The sequence below is a fragment of the Mastomys coucha genome, unplaced genomic scaffold (genome assembly GCF_008632895.1).
Source record: "Mastomys coucha isolate ucsf_1 unplaced genomic scaffold, UCSF_Mcou_1 pScaffold20, whole genome shotgun sequence".
NCBI lineage: Eukaryota > Metazoa > Chordata > Mammalia > Rodentia > Muridae > Mastomys > Mastomys coucha.
The window spans coordinates 122,343,657-122,367,978 of record NW_022196903.1 but is presented as its reverse complement, the minus strand read 5'-3'; the positions used below and the strand labels follow the sequence as shown (position 1 = coordinate 122,367,978).

The following is a 24,322-nucleotide window of genomic DNA, read 5'->3' as shown; positions in this document are numbered from 1 at the left end:
TTAAAATGTGTGTTCAAGGGTATTTTTGCGGTCTAGTAGCAGGAAATGTGGAACTGAGTAGTTGCTTTAGGGCCTGTCTGACTGCATAACCCACATGGCAGAGGCTAGCTCCACGTGGTGAACCAAGACAGGTGGCAGAGGTTCTGTGCGATGGGGCCTTAGCGTCAGTGGTTGTAGCTACACAGTGGCCTGCAGGTCGCTGCCCCTGGCACCTGAGGCGGTGGCACCACATTGTGGGTTTGGTGTGTGTAGTTGCACAGTGCAGCTGGCCAGTTGGGACTGCAGCCCACAGGTCACAGCTCCATGGCCAGTGGGGTGGTGCAGCGCTGTGCTATGGGCCCCTCGGTGGCTGAGGCAGAGGTGCTGCAGGTCAGGTGGCCTGCGGAGTCGAGTCCACGCAGCTGTGGGAAGGGAGCAGACAGAAGCCGCAGCCCAGTGTTCCCAGCTGCCAGAGTCCATTGTGGCACACAGCACTGCTAGCACTCACTTTATAAGTCCCAGGCAGAGAGAGAGAGAGAGAAAGAGGGGCTCCCTCGAGTGTGCAGGAGCAGGCAGCCAAGCCCTTCATGCAGGTGGTCACCTGTGGAGAAAGCAAGTCTCTGGGTCCCTGGCAGAATGCAAGGAGCAGGGTCAGAACCACTTTTCAGGTGGCAAAAGACTGACCCATGTTGGGCCTGGGGACTAACGCTCGGAGCCGATGCTCCTGAGCCACAGAGAGCAGTTGTCCTGGCCTGGAATTCTCAGCCATGAATAAGAAACTGTCTCAAAAGGAAAGAGGAAAGTCTCACCAAGGGACTAAGTCCTAGAAGAAGGGTCGGTGAAAGAGTGAATGTCCGCCATTTTCAGTGACAACACAGGGGTACCTCCGAGCTCAAGAACTCTCCCCTGGGATCATGTGGAGGAGCACAGGGGTAGCTCCAAGGTCAAGAACTCTTCCCTAGGACCATGTGGCCACCCGTTAACTCTGACCATTGGGGGATGGGGGCTTACCAGTTTGGGGCTAGAGAGTGTGGATCTCTTGTGGTAGCTGGGGTGGGATGCAAACCTGCAGAGTTTCTAAATCTGAGTCGCAGCACCATATGATGTGTTTATAAAAAGATAAAGAGAGAGGAGATATGTTCTATAGGGGTTGGTGAGGTATGAGGGGGAGGGGGTGCCTCGATGGACACATGTCAACACATCTCTTCCCCCTGAGGGACCAGCCACACAAAGGTATAGTGTAGGATAGAGTTTATTCAGTGCATGGGGAGGGGAGTTAAGATGGTAGTAGAGGCAGAGAGAGGCAGAGAGAGGAGAAAAGTAGGAGCTGGCCATGAACACGTGGAGAGAGTGGGAAAGGAATGGGGAAAAGAGGGGAAAGGGAAGAACCCGAGAGGGCAAGAGAGAAACAAGAGAGCAAGAGAAAGAGAGAGAGGAGGGGGCAAGCAGCCCCTTTAAGAGTGGGTCAAGCATACCTGGATGTTGCTAGGTAACTGTGTGGTGGAGTTTAGACAGAATTCTAACAGTTGGTTTTACCTGTGGAAGTAGATTAGATGACTTTTGAACTTTAAAACAAATCTCAAACAAGTTGAAAACTTTTTGGACATAAGTCACAAGTGCTAGGGAGAAAAATAAACATTTAAACAAAAAAGCATGAAAATTCCGGTTTGAAAAGAACGAACATTGTTTTAGATGTTCCTGTTAGGGAGAACATGCATTCAAACAATCCCGAAAACATTTGGGTTAAGGGTGTCAGGTGTGTTTTTCCATTGTCTTTGGCTGGCCTAGGTGCAGGGGGGATGGGCTTGCTCAGGGTTGCTGTGGCCTTGCGCTCTAGCAGTCAGATCCCCTTGTGTTCCCATTTGGTTTTTCTTGGCTGGTATATCCTAAATGTAGAGCAGAAGGAGATGAAAGGTCAACCTTGAAGAAAAGCTCAAAATAAGAAGCATGGAGGCTTGATACCAGGGCCAAAGGGAGTGAGAGGCAGTACCCATAGTTTTGTTCTGTCTGTGTTTCTAGCCCCAGCAGCAGCAGGCTGCTGGCTTGTGCAAAAGGGTTGAGGGAGGACCTAGGTTTTTGGCCTGCAGGGGACCTCAGGTTGGGCTCCTGCTGGTAGGCAGGAGAAGCAGAGTGCCTGAGGCAGCTGCCATTTGAAAGGCAGCTTCATTAGCTAGCTCTGTAGGAGCCCTCACTGTGGGGCAGGGGGAGGGGCAAAGAGTGGAGGCTAGTTGCTACTGAAGTAGAGCAGGGTACCAAGAACCCGTGGGGAGGGGGAGAGGGGGGGAGAGAGGGAGGGAGAGAAGGAGAGAGACAGATCAGAGGAAGGCCTCTAGAACTAGGTCAGGGTTTACTCACAGCCTTGAATAACGTGGAGTTCCCATGTGGGGCTTTGTGGGTCACCAGCTGGGGGTACGCTTCAGCTGGGTTTGTGCAACATTGATAGCGCCAGTTGTAGGGTCATTGGGGTTTCTAGTCTTAGCTCAACGAGGAACCAGGCTGCTTTTCAAGGTCCTACACTTTGGAGGTGTCATATTGCTCTGGCTCTTGTTGATTGTTCTGATGTCCTTTAGGCACCTGGTTTTCTGTGGTGTTGGCTGGATGGCCATGGTGACGGCAGGACTCCTTGGGAAGGCAGTGGGAGCTGTGGGCCAGATAATGGAAGTCGGGGAATCTGATTCTGCTGGCTGTGGCCAATGTGGACCATACTGGGAAGGGATTGATGGGGCAGAGTTCCTACCATGCTGGTTGGTCTTGGGGCTCTGCAGCCTCCACAGGAAAGCAGGATGCTCTTGGGGGTCTTACAAGGCTCCTTGGGGCCTAAGGGTAAGCCCAGAGCCAGAAAAAGGAGGTCAGGGACCATGCAGTTCACCACTGGCAGCTGTGCCCTCGGTGGAACAGACTGGGACTGGATTGATGGAGCAGTTTTCCATACTGGAAAGTCTATGTGTTAAATCTTGGTTGCCAGCCAGTGCCTTTGGTGGAAGCAATAGAACCTTTAGAAAGTGAGACGAGGTCTCACTTCAATAATAATGAACTGCAATTTCTCAGAAGAAATTAGATATTCTTAATCTTATTAAAGATCAGATTAGCTCTGTCCTGGTACTTATGTCTGCATTTCTGTTTGGTTCTTTTTCATATTCCGAACTCCTTACTGACACTTTCATTTTGTTCATATATCATGGGGCAGACTTCCTACCATGCTGGTTGGAACTAGTTGTCTAGTTGTCTTTAATGCATTGTACACACTTAAGATGGCTGATCCATAAGTAATAATTTTAATATCTGAGTCTCATGGAGATTATTTCTAGAAGATATTTTGCAAATGGACCATTCTTTGAACATTTTGCAACGTTTTTGTTGAGGAGCAGATGTTATAAAAATTATATTGGAGTTACTCTAACAAATTAAATCTTTAGCTCTCCAGGGACTGTGTTAAATCTTGCTTTTAAAGATGTATAACTATCTGAAACTTTCTAAACTCTTTTTGTAGAATACATTGTCTGCTTTCACATGGCCTTTAAAATTTCGTTTTGTTGTCTCTGCAGTTAGCCAACTATCTGACAAAAACCCCTTGCACTCCTTCCTACCTAGAGTAGAGAAAAAAAACAGTATAAATCCTTTAATCTCCTAATCCACTTCAGTCTATTCTGTGTCTGCCCCTAAGAAAGCAAATGTATCAAAAACCAGATGCTCAGTTCTGATATTTGAAGAAACAGGTCGTCATTGCTCTCTAGATTCCCGCTGCTACACCAGACATGCAAACAGCCATTCCAGAGGCTCATGGAATGATTGGTGGTAGGAGAATACACTAAGGTGTGCCCAAAATATACACAAATACAAAGTTATCAAAATAAAAAGAAAGTGTATTCAAAATAAATATGCTTGGTGCCACAAGTATTCAGCTAAGACTCAAGGCACAAGTTATCATCAAGATGTCCAACAGACAGGCACTCTTCAGCTCAGCGTGACTTAACTTTTGACTGTGGACATTCTGGTAGAACCTAAGTGATGGGCTTCAACTGAAACTGCACTTCAAATGCTGGACTTTAATCTTGTCTGGGCTAGTAACGTGAGGCAAGAACATTCTCAGGACACAAGGCACTGCAGTTGCAGCTCCCCATCAGCCATCTGACCAGCAACAGACACTACACTGTGTGGCTTAGCTATGGTGCTCAGTAGATAGAGTAGTAAAGGACATTTTAAACTTATGATGGCTTTAAGGTCAGCATGCAGATCTCATTATCAGATGAAAAGCACTGGACTTACTCCAAAGAGACTGCGAGACATGAAGACAGATTCTTCACACTTCCTACTCTACCATCATTCTAGCTTGTGTTACTTTGAAATGTTACTGACTTCATACATAATGCTAATTCATTCTTCAGAACACCTAAATATTAAATATATTATCCCCAATAGGGTGGCAAAAATCCCTGTAGATATGATTAAACCAAAAGGCAGAACTTCAGTCCAAAGTGACACTACCTGTCGTTTGAACTTGGGGATAATAATGCTGTAGACTCTGGGCCTGCATTTAATCTGCTTCATCGGCTCGCGACATTGTTGCTTGTCGACAGTACGCTCAGTAGAGAATCAGCTGCTGATCACGTGTCTGACTCACCCGTATCTCACAACTCCCGCCCTTGGTCACAAGATATCTGACCCACTGTCAGTAGCCTAACAGAAGACCAAATCCTGCTGTCAAAGCGCAGAATACACCCATAGCTTCTTGGATTTCATCTGTCTTGCATTTCCTTAAATATCAGTTACAGGAAAAGCAGCAACTGAAACAGAGTTCTCAAATGCTCTGGATGGTAAATAAAACAAGGCATATGCTATAATACCCTCTGAGAGAAATGCCCAGGTGTGTGCGGAAGGTCCTACAAGTATGTGGAATATGCTGTTCGCCTGGCTTCCACTTACTAAGAGTTAGTTGGCTGCCCTCTGTTTTGAAGGCAGTAAGATTCTATTGGCGAGGCCTTTCTGGATCATTCCTCTCATCATCGGGCCAAAGGGTCTGTTTATCCGGAATGAGAAAAAGTCTTCCTGGATAGTTGTCACTCTGCCTAGGAGACAACTGTTGAGCTTCTATGACCACCTCCTCCTGTCAACTGAGTCTTTGAAGCAATACAGAGACTATCTTGTGTGAAGAAAGGACCGTAACTCACAGCATCAATACTAAGGGATATGACTACCCTTGGATTTGGCTTCCATGAGATGGAACAGAGCTTCAGGCTATAGCTAATAACTGGGATCGTTTGACTATCCAAGCATGTAACACCAGGGAAAATATATTAAGACACTTTATACAAGACAAATTATGACTCTCACAGGACGGAGCACCCTGGGGCATTATGCATGCTAGGCAGGCATTCTACTGCTAAGCTTGTTACATTTTGTCAAAAGACTAATTTGAACTTTCCTACAAATAATATCCACTCTGTAAATAATATGGAGTTTAATCATTACAGCAACCCTGGGAATCAAAATACAATTTTTATTTTCTGAGATTATAAAACAGTTTCAATAAAAAGGCCAGGGCTCAGACCCAAGCGCACTGCTCCCTCCATCTGTGCTCCTGAATTCAACCCTGATTATTGTATAATCTGGCAACTTGATGAGCTATGATAAAGGATGTTGATAAAGTAAGAGCAAATATGTATTTCGGCATGGTAAGTATGACGAAAAAAATGTGAATGTATCAGACTTGTGCATAGTCTCAGTGTTCTATTGCTGAGACACCATGACCATGAGAGGCCAAACCTCATCCATCTTGGGAGCAGCCTCCATCTAAAAAAAAAAAAAAGCCTGAGAACTTGACCTGCAGTAGAACTCAAGTTGCACCCATGTACCAGAAAGGACCTCACGGCTTCTCCTTGGCCAGAGTTACTCCCTAGCTACCTCCTAGCAACAGTTAAAGATTAATCTGATGGTTTCACATGTACTTTCAAACCGTTTGTAATTGTCTACCGTCTTGCTTCAGAGCACCCACCTGTTGCCTTATAGTCATTCCTTTTCAGAGTATTCTGTTAGTAGTCAAGACTTATTAAAAAGTCTGACCAACCAATATGAAATATTGTTGTAGATGTGGACCAGAATCCGTAGGACATCTACTGACAGTTTCTTTTCTTTTCTTTTTCTTTTTCTTTTTTCTTTTTGCTCCTAAACAGAAGTGGACCAGGAATACATGGATAGTGAATGATAGAAACCAAGACAATTGGGAGCTGGTAAGATGGCTCAGTGGGCAAGAGCACTGACTGCTCTTCTGAAGGTCATGAGTTCAAATCCCAGCAACCACATGGTGGCTTAAAACCACCCATAATGAAATCTGATGCCCTCTTCTGGTGGTCCAAAGACAGCTACAGTGTACTCATTTATAATAATAAATAAAATAAATCTTTTTTTAAAAAAAAAGAAACCAGGAAATTTTATTAAAGAAGGGAAAGTCACTCTGGAAAATGGAAGTGATCTAGAGAACTGGGGGGGAGCCCTGAGGCCGAAAACTCTTGACCCAGAACCATGACATTTTAAGGTTATTTATACATAGCACCACCTTCCCCAGAGACTCCAACAGGCTTTTCTTTCACATGCTTTATTTTGTAGCCCCTGAAAGAGTTTCCACTCTTTTTTTTTCCTAACTAGCTTAATTCATGTGTTCATCAGATGACTCACTCCATCCCAGTCTTCTCCCACAGTATCACTCACTCTCTTCTGGGACGTGTACATTTCACAGAATTCTTGAGAATACACCTCTGTTACAGCAATTCGTTCCTATCACTGGTAACCACAAGGAGAAATGGGGAGTGTATACTTAAGTGTTCCCTCAAAAGCACTTTATGTTCAAAGTGTTAGCATCAGGGCCTCCAAATCCTGTGATGTCACATGGGCAGGCGTCACAGACCTGTTGCCAGGGCAACAGCTGCCATATTTCCAGATTCCATTGGGCCTACTTCCCACCTTTACCTGCAGCCACTACGTCAGAACCTATATATATATGCATACACGGGGAACATTCCTCTCTCTCTCTCTCTCTCTCTCTCTCTCTCTCTCTCTCTTCCTCTCTCTCTGCTACTGCCCCCTCTCTCCCTCTCAATTAAACCTCTTACACGTGGAACTGTTTGGGCCTAGTGTATGGTATATCTTGACGAGAGCTGCCGCTCTAACACATCACAAAGAAAGGAAATAATAAAATTAACTTAAGCTGGACGGTGGTGGCGCACGCCTTTAATCCCAGCACTTGGGAGGCAGAGGCAGGCAGACTTCTGAGTTCGAGGCCAGCCTGGTCCACAGAGTGAGTTCTAGGACAACCAGGACTACACAGAGAAACCCTGTCTCGAAAAACCAAAAAAAAAAAAAAAAAAAAAAAAAAAAAAAAAAAAAAAAAAAAAAAAAAAAAAACTAACTTAAAAAACTTAAAACTCTTCATTTTCCCATAGAAATACACACACACACACACACACACACAATCTGCATTTGAATGTATAATAGATGTTGGAGTGTCATCAGTGGAAGGTAAAGAGAGTGTGATAGAAGGGCAGATCTTAACAAAGCACAATGATCTACATCCATGGAAATCTACATGCATGAAGTGTCATAATTTAGCTAGTTATTTTGTGAACCAACTAAAAAAGATAAAAAGGATTAAGGATTTAAAATAAAAGGGATTAAGTTCATATTTTGAAATACCATACTTCACAACTACCAAGCTCACATGAAACCAAAGAAGGTTATTTTCAAAGGGGTGGAAAATTTTGGTTATCTGTAATGTGGTTTCTTTAGCACAACTTCCTGGCACATCTACCAAACAGGAAAAGAAAAAAGAAAAAAAAAACAACATTCTTGTTTGAAATGTGCTAATCAGCCCCATGGCTGCCTGAAGGCTCATCTGTTTCTCTAACTCAGACAGCTCTTGTCTGGCTTGCTATTTTCTTTTGAGAATATAGTGATTACTAGCCCTCTAAATAACATGGTCTTTCTTGCCACCCTACATCTTTCCTGCAACTTCTGTTGCTCCTATTTGATTCATTCATCTTTGTCCTATCATTGTGTATATTGTCTCCTCTCTTGGCTCCTTGTGCTTCAGCCTGATGGACACTCTGTATCAACATGGCACTAATATCACATCAATACTCCTTTCTTCAGGGACCAATCTGATCTGAAACCTATTGCTATCAATTCTTACACTGTTTTTTGTTTATTTGTTTGGTTTTTTGTTTTGTTTTGTTTAATTTTTAGGTTTCTGTAACAGGTGCCCAGACCTTGGCACAACTGACTCCTTGAATGAAGTACCATTCAGGCCATTAAACTCAGCACATAGATGGCACCACCTGCCAAAACGAAAACAAAGACCTAATCCATCAAAGTCCATAGTTGTGGGAAGGTCCCTAAGTGTACTAACCTTGCCTTTTTGACTTCTTTAGTTCTGCTTCTGACTAACTGTGCTTGTCAACTGAACTATATCAACCCAGGATTTTTTTTTTTCATAAAGGCTTGTTGGTACACTGGGACCCTGAATACTCAGTCTGCTCTGTAGCCAGCTAAGAAAGATTTCTATTGGCTTAAATTCCAGTCCAGGCAGTGTTCTCTGGTGGATACCCCACAACAATTCCAATTAGCGTTTATGTAGAACTTCTGCTTCTCTGGTGGACCTTCATGGGAGCTTATTGGTCCCAGGAATAACTTAGACACTCCTCTCCCCTGTATCCAGGGTTCTGACACTTGGGTCAGCACAATGCTTAATGACAACTATAAAACAATTCTAAAATACAACAAAGGTAGGCAATCAACACTGTATTGACTGGCAGCTCACAGATTCTTACCCCTATGACAGAAAAACAAAATAAAAAATAAAAATCCCAAAACAGAATGCCAGGACAATTGACAACCCACCCTTGAGACCCCTTCTGATGGGATGGGACAAAATAAACCTTTAGTTTACTGCTACCCACTCACTAAGCTCCAGACATAGCAATGACACATTTCAGTAAATGTTCTAATTTAGCCAATGAGTCTGAGACTAATAGTTTCACCTTCCACATGAGCTTTTGGACAAGAGGTTAATATGGCTAACTGACAGAAGATATAATCAAATAATCTGCTGGAAACTGCTGTAAAAACAAGAAAAAGTAAGAAGAACAAAGGTCAAAAATTACTCCCAAGGGCTCTACTAGTTTAAAATCTTTCGGTTTCTACATTACTAATGTAATTCTTATGTTAAAAGTTATCTGTAAATGAGTCGTGGGATTTAAAAATATGAATAATCACTTAATCTATTCACCTCTAGATTGTTACTCACCATCCAGCACGCCAGGAGTGGCCACAGTTGCCCTCTATAAGGATCACCTGAAACTGAAAGGAACACTTGTGTTTGACTAGTCCTGAGAAGTCAGAAAAGGAACAATTTGCTCTGTGAGCACTAATATAAGAAAATTCAGAGTCGAGAACTCGGGGTAGGAAATACTAGCATGATTTATAGCTAAATAGGAAAATAATTTATAAGGTTGAGAAAAATGTCTTCTAGTTTAAGGAAGTTCCAAAGAGGTAAAAGTGAAGTGAATATGTCTGAGACATTACTGAAGCTTAATTAGACACACATTATAAAAAGAAGGAAGACTGCCGGGCACTGGTGGCGCACGCCTTTAATCCCAGCACTTGGGAGGCAGAGGCAGGCGGATTTCTGAGTTCGAGGCCAGCCTGGTCTACAGAGTGAGTTCCGGGACAGCCAAGGCTACACAGAGAAACCCTGTCTCAAAAAAACAAAAAAAAAAAAACAAAAAAAGGAAGACTAAAAGTAACTCCACTTAACTGTGTAAATGTGATGTCAGAGTCAAGTTGTTCTGATTAGATCCACATGCATCTCTATGTTCAATAACTGATACAGTATAAATGAAGTTTTCAGTACTGGAGATGAAATTGGGCCTGTGAGAGCCGTATTCTTCACCCAACCCAATGCCATCTGAGATGCTGTGACCTGTGGCTAGATTGTTCTGCGAGAAGTTGCAGTGTGAAGGAAGGGAGAACATGGCTAGAGTGGTGGTAACGCCATTTAGAAAGATTTACTTCTTTCTCCTGACTTTTAACATTAAGGATCTGTTCAGAAGACAAAAATTAGTGACTAATTGAATATAAAAGGAAAACAAATAAGCCCATTTGGGTTAATCATTGCTACTCACAGAGATATTTCCAGTAACTAAGATCAAAGACTGTCTTAAGAACTTGATCTATTGGAATAGTTGAACAAAAGCAAGGGGGGAGCCTAGATACAGGAACTGATGCAGAGCTGCAGAGAAACACTGCTTACTGGCCTGCTGCTCGTGGTTGGCTGAGCTTGCTTTCTCATACAACCCACAACCACCTGCCAGGGGGACACCACCCAAAGTGGGCTAGACTCTCTTACATCAATCATTAATCAAGAAAGTGTCCTATAGTCTTTCTTTCTGATGGAGGCATTATTTTTTTCAAAAGAGATTCTCTCTTCCTATATGTCTCTATCTCATGTCAAGTTGACAAAGAACTAACCAGTACATTCATCATGTAAAATCTTTCTGGGTTGCTAATCACTCCAGAGAGTGCCTACAGCCTTTGCCTTCAGAGTTCAAATCCAGAAGTTTTGTGCCAGTGCAGGGATAAGCACTGGTCAGTGGCTGTTCTGTCTGGTGAGTACCTGTTTCAACATCCCACATCAATGAATCTTCAGTGATAAGAGGACAGTGTGCTTCACTCCAGTGCTGCAGCATGGAAAAAAATTCTGCAGGAAAGATTCAAAGAGAGTACCTTAAGCCCACCTCTATAATTCTTCAAACTGAATGCCCCTCCTTTCTATTTCCTGTGTGCATCTCTCTACCCATTTTCCTGACTTCCTCTTACTCTCTATGTATTTTTTTTTCCTATGTCCACTGCAAGTCAATTGGTTGCTTCTTTCACCCCTTGACTTATGGTTGATTTTGTTTAAGCCTGTTTACAATATTGAAACAAAAAATTTTTGGATTTAAGGTATGTGGAGGACTGAGCCACACCACAAGTAGAAATAGGTTTTTCCACTAAACAACATGATCTCTGAGTTCATAGGGTGAGCAACAATCCTGCAACACTTATGTGCACAAGTATATTGCCTGGATATATGTCTGTGTACCACCTACATCCTTGGTACCCACAGAGGTGAAAGAAGATATCAAATTTCTTGAAATTTGAGTTACAGTCACTTGAAATTCACCAAGTGAATTCTGGAAACCAAACCCAGGTCCTCTTCAAGAGCAAAAAGTGCTCTAAACTAAATAAGTAAACTTCTTAGCGTCCAATGGGGGAGTTCTTAATGGGTACATATGAATACATATTTTTTCTCCATGCAGAGCCAACTAGTTTGCTATTTTGGTGTGCAATATGTACAGTATGCATCCCCCATGCTAAAAGTCCCTGAAGGCTTCATACCCTACCATCAATGCTTTGAAATTATTTATTAATGTTGAACAAGGCACTCTAGAGATTTATTTTTACATGATCCTTTATTTTATACCAGGTCCTAACAGTGCATAAGACAGAAAAGTATTTTTGCTTCATCTAATATAGCTTTTATCTTGTCTAGTTTTAATTTGAATTTTCTATAGAATTTTTTTTCAGTCACAAGAAATATTGCAAAAGTGCTCTCACATTCTCCTTGCTCTATTTCCCATTGGTAAACACTCTTCTGTCTTGGGTTTTGATTTTTTTTCACATTTTCTAAAATTCTTTTTAGATCTGCATACCAAGATATGGTTTCCATAATGGCAGGTTTACTCATGTATGACATTCCCCTTTTACACAGGCCTTACCTCAAGAGTAGATACTCGTCATTTCAATGTCTCTGGGTATTTGGGGGGAGTTTCACTGCTGAATTTCCCCCATTACACAAAGCAAGAAAGTTTGTCCTTTCTTTGAGACAGGGCCACTGTGAAGTGCCAGTTAACCTGGAACTCACTGTGTAGACCCATCTGGCCTCAAACTCACAGAGTTCCAACTGACTCTCTCTGGAATGATGACAGCAAGAAACTGTGAAGTCTTTCCAGTTAGATTCACTAACACAGAAGAACAACATGTGGTCTTAAGCAAACTAGCCATAAACTATCAAGAATATATGTAGTTTTAAAATTACATATCAGAAATATATATTCCAACAAGTTAAGTCATCTATTGACTATTAATACCCCCAACCTCCTGCAACCACCTGCTAGGGATAAGACCAAGCCCTAAGAACATAAAGACTTGCAGTCTGAATAGGAAATGAGATAATAATGTGGAATATAATCCAACATAAAGTTCATAGACCACATCTGCAGGAACAGAAATGAAAGATAATACTAAACACAGATTACAGATGAGTAGGCCAAACTTTCTGTCTATGTACTCAGCTCCTATCCTTAAAACTGGTTGTCTCTTAGGATCAGAGGTGAGGAGAACACAACATCTGTTCCAATACCACCAGGAGTAACTGGGACCATCTGGCCAGGGACACAAGAACCCCACCCGACCAGAGGCTTGGGTTCTGTCCAGTCTCAGCAGCTGCCCTGAGCAGACTTTGGGCACAAACTCCACAGCCAGCCCCACAATATCCAGAGGAAGCTCCACTCCCAGGGGCTCTAGCATGCCCAGGATACCAAGATCCCAGGAGCTTGGTCACATTGGGATCTCAGGGTCCAGAGGCAGTTTGACCCCCAGGAACTCTGACACACCCAGGATCTCAGGATCACAGGAACCCGAAATCACAGGATCACAGAGACAGCTGGACTCTGAGGAGTTCTGACACAACCAGGATCACTGGAAGGACAGGCTCCAGTCAGATTTAGCAAGGGCAGGTAGCACTAGAGATAACTAGATGATGTGAGGCAAGCATAAGAACATAAGCAACAGAAACCAAGGTTACTTGGCACCATCGGAACCCAACTGTCCCACCATAGGAAGTCCTGGACACACCATCACACCAGAAAAGCAAGATTTGGATGTAACACCACTTCTCATGATGATGATAGACGACTTTAAGAAGGACATAAAGAACTCCCTTAAAGAAATATAGGAGAGCACAGGTAAAGAGATAGAAGCCCTTAAAGAGGAAACAGAAAAATCCCTTAAAGAACTACAGGAAAACACAATCAAGCAGGAGAAGGAAATAAACAATATGACCCAAGATCTAAAAATGGAAATAGAAACAATAAAAAATCACAAAGGGAGACAACCCTGGAGATAGAAAACCTAGGAAAGAGATCAGGGGTCATAGATGCAAGCATCACCAATAGAATACAAGAGATAGAAGAGAGAATCTCAGGAGCAGAAGATACCATAAAAAACATTGACACAACAGAGTCTTTCCAAAGAAAGACAAAGAAAGTCTTTACAAAGAAAATGCAAAAGGCAAAAAGCTCCTAACTCAAAACATCCAGGAAATCCAGGACACAAGGAGAAGATGAAACCTAAGGATAATGGGTATAGAAAAGAGCAAAGATTCCCAACTTAAAGGGTCAGTAAATATCTTCAACAAAATTATAGAAAAAAAACTTCCCTAACCTAAAGAAAGAGATACCCATCAACATACAAGAAGCCTACAGAACTCCAAATACACTAGACCAGAAAAGAAATTTCTCCCATCACATAATAATCAAAACACCAAATACACTAAGCAAAGAATGAATATTAAAAGCAGTAAGGGGAAAAAGGCCAAGTATCATATGAAGGCAGACCTATCAGAATTACACCAGACTTCTCACCAGAGGCTATGAAAGCTAGAAGATCCTGGGCAGATGTCATACAGACCCTAAGAGAACACAAATGCCAGTCCAGGCTACTATACCCAGCAAAACTCTCAATTACTATAGATGGATAAAACAAGATATTCTATGACAAAAACAAATTTACACAATATGTTTCCACAAATCCAGTCTTACAAAGGATAATAGATGGAAAACGCCAACACAAGGAGGGAAACTATACACTAGAAGAAACAAGAAAGTAATCTTCTTTCAACAAACCCAAAAGAAGATAGCCACACAGACATAAAAATAACAACAAAAAATATCAGGAAGGAACAATCACTATTCCTTAATATCTCCTAACATCAATGGACTCAGTTCCCCAATAAAAAGACATAAGCTAACTGATTAGATGCTTAAACAACACCCAGCATTTTGCTGCATACAGTAAATGTACCTTAGTGACAAAGACAGACACTACCTCAAAATAAGAGATTGGGAAACAATTTTCCAAGCAAATGGTCCCAATAAATACACTGTAGTAGCAATTCTAATATCAAATAAAATTGACTTTCAACCAATAGTTATCAAAAAGGATAAGGAAGGACACTTTATACTGGTCAAAGGAAAAATCTACCAAGATGAACTCTCAGTTCTGAACATTTATGCTCCAAATGCAAGGGCACATTCATAAAAGAAACTTTATTAAAGCGCAAAGCAAGCATCACATCCCACACAATATTAGTGGGAGACTTTAACATCATACTCTCAGCAATGGACAGATATTGGAAAGACAAACTAAACAGAGACACAATGAAACTAACAGAAGTTATGAACCAAATGGATCTAACAGATATTTATGGAACATTTCATCCTACAAAAAAAATACCTTCGTCCCAGCACCTCATGGTACCTTCTCCAAAACTGATCATATAATTGGCCATAAAGCAGGCCTCAACAGATACAAGAAGATTGAAATAATCTCATGCATCCTATCAGATAACCACTGACTAAGGCTGATCTTCAATAGCAACAAAAACAACAGGAAGCCTGCATACACATGGAAGTTCAACAATGCCTTACATATTGATAACTTTGTAAAGGAAGAAATAAGGAAGGAAATTAAAGACATTTTAGAATTTAATGAAAATGAAGACAGATCATACAAAAACTTATGGAACACAATGAAAGCAGTGGTAAGAGGAAAATTCATAGCTCTAAGTGCCTCCAAAACCAGAGAGAGCTTATACTAGCAGCTTGACAGCATACCTGAAAGCTCTAGAATAAAAAGAAGCAAATACACCCAAGAGGGGTAGATGGCAAGAAATAATCAAACTCAGGGCTGAAATCAACCAAATAGAAACAAACAGATCTATGCAACAAATCAACAAAATCAGGAGCTGGTTCTCTGGGAAAATCAACAAGATAAATAAACCTGTAGCCAGACTAACCAGAGGGAACAGAGACTGTATCCAAATTAATAAAATCAGAAATGAAAAGGGAGACATAACAACAGAAGCTGTGGAAATTTAAAAAAAACATCATATCCTAATAGAAAAGCTTATACTCAACAAAAATGGAAAACCTGATTTAATGAACAATTTTTTGGACACATACCAGGTGCCAAAATTAAAACAGGATCACATAAACCATCTAAACAGTCTCATAACCCCTAAAGAAATAGAAGCAGTCATTAATAGTCTCCCAACCAAAAAAAAAAAGCCCAGGACCAGATGGGTTTAGTGGAGAATTCTATCAGATCTTTAAAGAAGACCTAATACTCTTCAAACTATTCCACAAAACAAAACCAAAAGGAATACTACCCAATTCATTCTACAAAGCCACAATTACACTTATACCTAACCCACAGAAAGGCCAAACAAAGAAAAAGAACTTCGTACCAATCTCCCTTATGAACATTGATGCAAAAATACTCAATAAAATTCTTGCCAACTGAGTCCAAGACCACATCAAAATGATTATTCACCACAATCAAGTAGGCTTCTTTATCCAGGGATGCAGGGATAGTTCAATAAATGGAGATGGATCAACGTAATCCTCTACATAAACAAACTCAAGGAAAAACACTACATGATCATTTCATTAGATGCTGAAAAAGCATTTGACAAAATTCAGCATCCCTTCATGTTAAAAGTCTTGGAAAGATTGGGAATTCAAGGCCCATACCTAAACATTGTAAAAGCAATATACAGCAAACCAGTAGCCAACATCAAACTAAATGGAGAGAAACTTGAAGCAATCCCACTAAAATCAGGGATTAGATAAGACTGCCCACTCTCTCCTGATCTATTCAATATAGTACTTGACGTTCTAGCTAGAGCAATTACTCAACAAAAGGAGGTCAAAGGGATAGAAATTGGAAATGAAGCCAAACTATCACTATTTACAGATGATATGATCATATATTTACGTGACCCCAAAAATTCCACCAGAGAACTCGAAAATCTGAGAAACAACTTCAGCAAGGTGGCTGAATATAAAATTAACTCAATTTAATTAGTAGCCTTCCTCTACTCAAAGGATAAGCAGGCTGAAAAAGAAATTAGGGAAATGACACCCTTTGTAATAGTCACAAATAATATTTTATAACTTGGTGTGACTCTAGCCAAGCAAGTGAAAGATCTATATGGCAAGAACTTCAAGTGTCTGAAGAAAGAAATCGAAGACCTCAGAAGATGGAAACCTCCCATGCTCATGGAATGGCAGGATTAATATAGTAAGAATGGTCATCTTGCCAAAATAACCTATAGATTTAATGCAATCCCTATCAAAATTCTTCATAGAGTTAGAAAGAGCACTTTGCCAATTCATTTGGAACAACAGGATATCGAAAACTATCCTCAATAATAAAAAAAAAAATTCTGGGGGAATCACCATTCCTGACTTCAAGTTGTATTACAGAGTAATAGTAATAAAAACTGTATGGTATTGGTACAGAAACAGGCTGGAAGATCAATGGAATAGAATTGAAGACCCAGAAATGAACCTACACACATATGATCACTTGATCTTTGACAAAGGAGCTAAAACCATCCAGTGGAAAAAAGACAGCATTTTTAACAAATGGTGCTGGTTCAACTGGTGGTCAGCAAGTAGAAGAATGTAAATTGACGCATTCTTATCTCCTTGTACAAAGCTCAAGTCAAAGTGGATCAAGGACCTCTACCTAAAACCAGATACACTGAAACTTCTAGAGGAGAAAGTAGGGAAGAGCCTCGAACACATGGGCACAGGAGAAAATTTCCTAAACAGAGTACAAATGGCTTGTCTGGCAGAGGTGGTGCATGCCTTTAATCCCAGCACTTGTGAGGCAGAGGCAGGTGGATTTCTAAGTTTGAGGCCAGCCTGGTCTACAGAGTGAGTTCCAGGACAGCCAGGGCTATACAGAGAAACCCTGTCTCGAAAACAAACAAACAAACAAAAGAATATAAATGGCTTATGCTCCAAGATCAAGAATCATTAAATGGGACCTCATAAAATTGAAAGACTTCTGTCAGCCAAAGAACACTGTCAATAGTACAAAACAACAACCAACAGATTTGGAAAAGATCTGTACCAATCCTATATCCAATAGAGGGCTATTACCCAAAGTATACAAAGAACTCAAGAGGTTAGACTCCTGAGAAGCAAATGGGGTACAGAGCTAAACAAAGAATTTTCAACTAAGGAATATAAAATGGATGAAATGCACCTAAAGAAATGTTCAACATCCATAGTCATCAGGGAAATGCAAATCAAAACAAACCTGAGATTCCACCTCACACCAGTCAGAATGGCTAAGATCAAAAACTCAGGTGACAGCAGATGCATGCAAGGATGTGGAGAAAGAGGAACACTCCTCCATTGCTGATGGGATTGCAAGCTGGTACAACCACTCTGGAAATCAGTTTGGCAGTTCCTCAGAAAATTGAATATAGTACAACCTGAGGACCCAACTATACCACTCCTGGGCATATACCCAGAAGATGCTCCAACATAAGGAGTGATAAGGACACATGCTCCACTATGTTCATAGAAGCCTTATTTCTAATAGCCAGGAGCTGGAAAGAACCCAGATGTCCTTCAAAGGAGGAATGGATACAGAAAATGTGGTACATTTATACAATGGAGTGCTACTCAGCTATTAAAAATGATGAATTCATGAAGTTCTTAGGCAAATTGATGGAACTAAAAAATATCATCCAGAGTGAGGTAACCCAATCACAAAAGAACACACATGGTATGCACTCACTGATAAGTGAATATTAGCCCAGAAGCTCCAAATACCCAAGATACAATTCATAGATCACATCAAGCTCAAGAAGAAGGAAGACCAAAGTGTGGGTGCTTTGGTCCTTCTTAGAAGGGGAACAGAATACTCACAGAAGCAAATATGGAGATAAAGTGTAGAGCATAGATTGAAGGAAAGGCCATCCAGAGACTGTCCCAACTGGGCATCCATCCTATATACAGTTCTCAAACCTAGACACTATTGTGGATGCCAAGAAGTGCATGCTGAAAGGTCTCCTGAGAGGCCCTGCCAGAGCCTTATAAATACAGAGGCAGATACTCTCAAGCCAACCATTGGACTGAGCACGAGGTCCCCAATAAAGGAGTCAGAGAAAGGACTGAAGGAGTTGAAGGAATAACAGTATCAATCAACCAGACACCCCAGAGTTCCCAGGGACTAAGCTATCAACCAGTGAGAACACATGGCTCCAACTGCATATGTAGCAGAAGATGGCCTTTTCAGGCATCAATGGGAGGAAAGGTCCTTGGTCCTATGAAGGCTCAATAGATGCCCCAGTGTAGGGGAATCTAGGAGGTGGGAGGTGTGAACAGGTGGGTGGGTGGAGGAACACCCTCATAGAAGCTGGGGTAGGATGGATGGGATGGGGGTTTCTGGGAGAGGGGGAAATGAGGAAAGTAGATAATATTTGAAATGTAATTAAAGAAAATATCCAATTAAAAAAACAAACTGGTTCTCTCACTTGTCTTCATCATCTATCCTAGAATTTAGCCCTTCAGAACTCTAGATGCTGCTGTGGCTTACATGTCAATTGGCACTTGGACATCTCAACCTTGATTACTCTTAGAGGAGCTAAAAATGTATCTAGAACTTGCCTTTCTGTGCCCCTTTCAGCACTCCCTCTTCAGGTAGAGAGGCCCAACTCTCAACACTAACCTCATCCACCCTTGCTAAGTGCCCTTGAATAGCTCCTTATCTCCAGTTAGGGAATATGAAGCCCCTCCAACCCCAGCCACTCCCATGAACCCCACCCATCCCAACCAACCCCACCCATGCATATTGCACACATGTGGCTCCCTTTCTAGGCAAACACTATATTCATCCTGCAACCTCCACCGAATTCCATGACGTGAGGACCACTTTTTATCATGTAGGGGCACTAAACACACATCAGCTACTTTACCTACCTTTGCAACTTGCTTGAGGACCACATTTCCCACAACTGCCTTTTACTATTAGTACCCTAACTTTCCTCTTGATTTAGTTACCCCAGACTTTCATCATCAATTTTGTCTGAGGAAAAGTCCCAAGAATCTCCCTCAGATTCCTGAAGATTGACTGTGAAAAATCTCACAGTACAGAAAGTCAGCTCCTGTACTGAGAATCCTCAGTTAACTTGAGCCAAGCCAAGACTACTTCTAATAACTAACTCAAACATTAGCACTGAATTGCCCAAAGTCTGAGCCCTAAGCTCCATGCAGCTGGCCTAAAACTAAATATATAACAGGTAGTTTCAAACACCTGCTCAACAAGAAACAAGATTTCCATAACAATGAGCTGTACCTACCACCTGACTGCAGATGCTTAGGTCCCATTACAAATGCACAAATGTGAATTAACCAAAATTCTTAGTCTCCATGAAAAATTAGGATGTCCATAATAATGTCCCCTTAGAAAAGCAAAATCAAAATAGGAACATTGAAAATAACCAAACAATTCTAATAGGATATAAATAAGTGCTAGAGTGAACACCAAAATTGAATGAAATTATGAAAATAAATCAAAAGATGAAAATACAATTTGATAGAACCTCTGAAAAAATGAAAATGAATTAAGGTTTAAAATGAAAAATCCAGGAATTCAAACAAAGAAATCAGAAAACAATATCTCCGATAGATTGGATTATGTGGAAGAGAAAATATGAGGTCTTAAAGACAAGGCAGAAGAATTAGATCAGTGAAAGAAAATTTCTATCCAAATAATACTAAGAACAGAACATGCAGGAATTTGGATATTATACAAAGGTCAAACTTACAAAAAGTAGGTATAGAAGAGAACTGGATCAAAGATGACAAAACATTTTTGCAACAAAACTACAAAAGAAACTTCCTTAATCTGAGGTGAGTGACACCTCTCAAGGTCTGTCAGGAATACAGAAACACCATCAAGCAAACATGTCTAGAGAAGAAACTCCTCTCGTCACATCAAAACACTAAATGTTCAGAAAAACAACAACAAAAGATATTGAAAACAGCCAGAGAAAAAGACCAAGTCATATCCGAGGGCAGGTTCATCATTATAACTGCAAATTTTCAATGGAGACTTTGAAGACCAGAAGGGATTGAACAAGTGTTCATAATCAAAGGGCTCAGAGCAAGTCTCAGCAAATATAGGAAATTGAAATTACATTCTGCATTTTATCTGACCACTATAGATGAAAGCTGGATATCAACAACAAAAGAACAAAAACTCATAGAATCTAAACAACACACAACAGAACAAATTTGAGTGATGCAAGAAATCAAGTAGAAAGTTAAAAATTCCCAGAATTGAGTGAAATTTAAAAAAAAAAAAATGAGGCAGTTATAAAAAGAAAGCTCACAGCATTATGTGCCTATATAAAAAAAATCGATGAACATAGACATAAAAATTTTTAATAAAATACTTGGAAACCAAGTACCAGAACACAAAAAAGGTCATCCACCATGATCAAGTTGGCTTCATTCCATAGTTGTAAGGATGGTTCATATATAAATCAATAAATGTAATTACATACAAAGATAGAAACCATATAATCCCCTCATTAAATGGAGAAAAAACCTTGAACAAAATCCAACCAACATCCATTGATGATAAAGGTCATAAAGAGAAAGTGTAGTATACAGGGTATATATCTCAACATAATAAGGTCAAAAAATAGAAATCCCACAATCAACATTGTCCAAATGGAGATAACTGAAAAGCATTTCCACCAAGTCAGGAACAAGACAAGGATGTCCACTCTCTCCATACCTATTCCACAGTACTTGAAGTCTTAGCTAGAGAAAGAAGACAAGTGAAGGAGATAAAGGAGATACAAATGGGAAAGGGAGAAGTAAAAGTACCCTTATTTGCTGATGATATGATTCTGGCCATAAAAGACAGAAAGACTCCACCAGAAAACTACATTTGATGAAAGCATTTATAAGTATTAATGATGGGTTTTGAGTCACGGCAGGAAGCGTCTGCAGACACCAGGCCCAGGCAGTTTCACGTGTAAGAGGTTTAATTGGAAGGGGGTAGGTGGGTAGCAGCGCAGGAAGAGAGAGGGAAGAGAGAGAAAGATGGAGGAAATATATATATATATATATATATATATATATATATATGTCATGACGTAGCAGTCCAGGTAAAGGTGGGAGCTGAACCCAATGGATTCTGGGAATATGGTGGCCGTTGCCCGGGCGACAGGTCTGTGGACCCGCCCACATATCTGCCGCAGGCAGGTTCTGGATGCTAACAATTAAGGTACAAAAATATCACATCAAAACTGGTAGCCCTTTTATATACAAATGAGAAATGGACTGAGAAAGAAATCATGGAAACATTACCTTACATAATAGCCTCAAAATAAAATTCTTTGGAATAAATTTAACTAAGAAAGAGATACATGTAAATGTATACATTAAGATACTGAAGAAAAGAGACTGAAGAAGATGATTAGAAAAACCTCCCATCCTCATGTATTATTAGAATTGATATTGTAAAGTAGCATCCTACCAAAAACAATCTACAGATCCAGTAAAATCCCCACCCAATTTCCAGTGTGGTTTTTTTATAGAAATTGGAAAAATAATATTATATAATTTTAATTGGAAAAATAATATTTCATAATTAAATTCAAAATATCCAGGATAGCCAAAACAATTCTGATCAACCAAAAAAAAAAAAATGCTAGAGATTTCACTATTCCACATCTGGTTATAGTCCAAAATTGTGGTAATGAAAACAGTATGGTACTGGCATAAAACTAGACCCATTGATCAATAGAATTAAGTACCGAAATAGAAACTCATATTCCTATAGCCACTTGAGTTTTGAAAAGGAAGCCAGCCATATATGTTGGGCAAATGTTGCTTCAGACTGGATAACTATGTGTAGAAGAATGAAACTTATTTAGCCTCACCTAAAACTCAACTCCAAATGGGTTCAAGACCTCAGCAAAAAATCCTGATACTCTGAAGTAGATAGAAAAGAAAGTGGGCAATATACTTGCATTCATTGGCACAGGAAAGTGTAGAAATTGAGCCAAATAGACATACCCCATAAAGATACCAGACAGCAAGGAAGTCCACTTATCCTTAAGACAAAGGGGGTTTTTAGAAGAGTTTACTGAGCAAACATCCATCCTCAAGGAATGCAAATTTCCAAGAGACATTCCCAGGGAGAGAGGATCTCCCCCATCCCTCCTGAGAGTCACAGGTGTCTTATCCTAACTGGGAGGGAAGATCAATAGAAACTAAAGAACAATGAACAAGATAAAGTGTAACTACCCATGTTGTAAATTGTAACTTTGTAAGTTGTAAAACTCTGTTCTGAAATGGTATAAAAGCTTAGAGCCTTGTTTCCTCTGGGTCTCTCTCTATCTGGTCACCATTACAGAGATGACCCTGGTATACCAGCTTCAATTAATAAATTAACCTTATGCTTTTGCAGTGGTCTCTTTTTGGTTCTTCGAGAATGGGGTTACCCACGCCTGTTATTACAAAAGAACTTCCTGAAAAACGCCCCAATAGTGTAGGTATTAAGACCAACAATTAATGAATGAGACCTCATGAGATTACAAAGATTTTACACAACAAAGTATACCATCACTCAGGCCAAGAGACAGGCAACAGCATGAAAAAAATATCTTTAGCAAGCAACTGAATATCTGACAGAGGTTTACTATCTAGAATATACACAGAATTAAAAAAAAAAAATTAAACATCAATGAAAAAACAACCCAGTTCTAGGTCCTCAAAAGATGAAATACAAATGACTAAGAAATATAATTTTTTAAATGTTCACCATGCTTAGTAATCAGGGAAGTGCATATTAACACTATTTTTTTCTCTTCCCAGTCAAAATGACTAACGTAAAAAAAGAAAAGGACAACAAATGATGCCATGAATTTTGGAGAAAGGGAACACTTAGTCACTGATGGAGCAAAATCTGATGTAATTACAATGAAAATTCATGTGGAGGTTCCTCAAAAATCTAAAAGTAGATCTGTTGCCTCCCTCCCCCTCACCTCAGCTCTGAGGCAGAGCTGACAGCCTGACCCTGCAGGCGGCCACCTGCTGAGATTAAACAATGACCCGCTAGACTGCAGCTTTGAAGACAGAGGCTTTGAAGACAGAGGCTAGAAACTACACCTGGTTTGCTGAAGTGCCTACTCTCCAGAGGACCAACTGACTTGCAAACACTCCCACTTGCCTGAGAACTTTGGGTTGCAGAGATCTTGGCGTCTTCATATCTGAGACTGTGTTTATGTTATGCATATATTTTATTTCTGGAGATTTTGGTTTCATTTCTTACCTGCCTATATAAGCTCAAAATACCCCCAAGTAAAGGGATGCCTTGATACATTACTTGGCGTCCTAGTCTCTTTTTTCTCCTGACTCATTTTGCAGGACCGAATCTAACCTCCAGCTGAAGCGAATACAGACCCGAGTGGGACTGAGGGCCAGTTCCGCTCATAGATCCACTACATGGTTTAACTGTACCACTCGGGCATTTATCCAAAGGACTTCATATCCTACTCTAGAGATACTTACTCACTCATATTCAGTGCTATTCTATTCAAATAGTCAAGAAATGGAAGAGACTAGATGGTCACCATATGAAAAGGTGGTATATTTACACAATGGAGTATTATTTAGCTAATAAGAAAAGCATTGGACAATGAAGTCCTACAAACCCTCAAATATTACAGGCTATTGCCATTGCTCATAATTGCCTTCCAGCACTTGAAAGTAAGACCCTACTGCTGAAGACGATACATTTTTGAGTCATAGAACATGGAGAAACATAACTGGTATTAACCTAAAAGTTTCACTCCTACAGGAAAGCCTTTATAGTTCTGGATCTGAAAACGACTACTCATGTAGTCAGAGAAGAAAAATAATCATCAATTATTCCCAGCTTTGAACCATGCAAACTACAATAATAATTGTACCCACTGGTACAATAACGTCATGAACATCATAGGAGTAACCAATACTCTCTGATTGGATTTAGGTTCTCATCTGCAAGATGAAGCCCACATCTGGGACCGTTGTTCAGGAATATATATATGTGAGTGTGTGTATACATATGTGTATATGTGTGTATAAAATATATGTGTGTGTACATATAT

At 40.5% G+C, this 24,322-nt stretch overlaps 1 long non-coding RNA gene and 1 pseudogene across 1 annotated transcript; one reads left to right on the top strand and one right to left on the bottom strand.

The window, feature by feature from the left end:
• Positions 1 to 1,217: 1,217 nt before the first annotated feature.
• On the bottom strand, positions 1,218 to 12,340 carry LOC116099668. The gene is made up of 3 exons (XR_004122341.1): positions 10,643 to 12,340; positions 9,275 to 9,327; positions 1,218 to 2,620 (listed from the first exon to the last, which is right to left on the bottom strand). It is a non-coding gene; the product is annotated as an uncharacterized LOC116099668 (long non-coding RNA).
• A 10,322-nt stretch (positions 12,341 to 22,662) lies between these two features.
• The window catches only part of LOC116100011, a 92,744-nt pseudogene continuing 91,084 nt past the window's right edge, over positions 22,663 to 24,322 (top strand).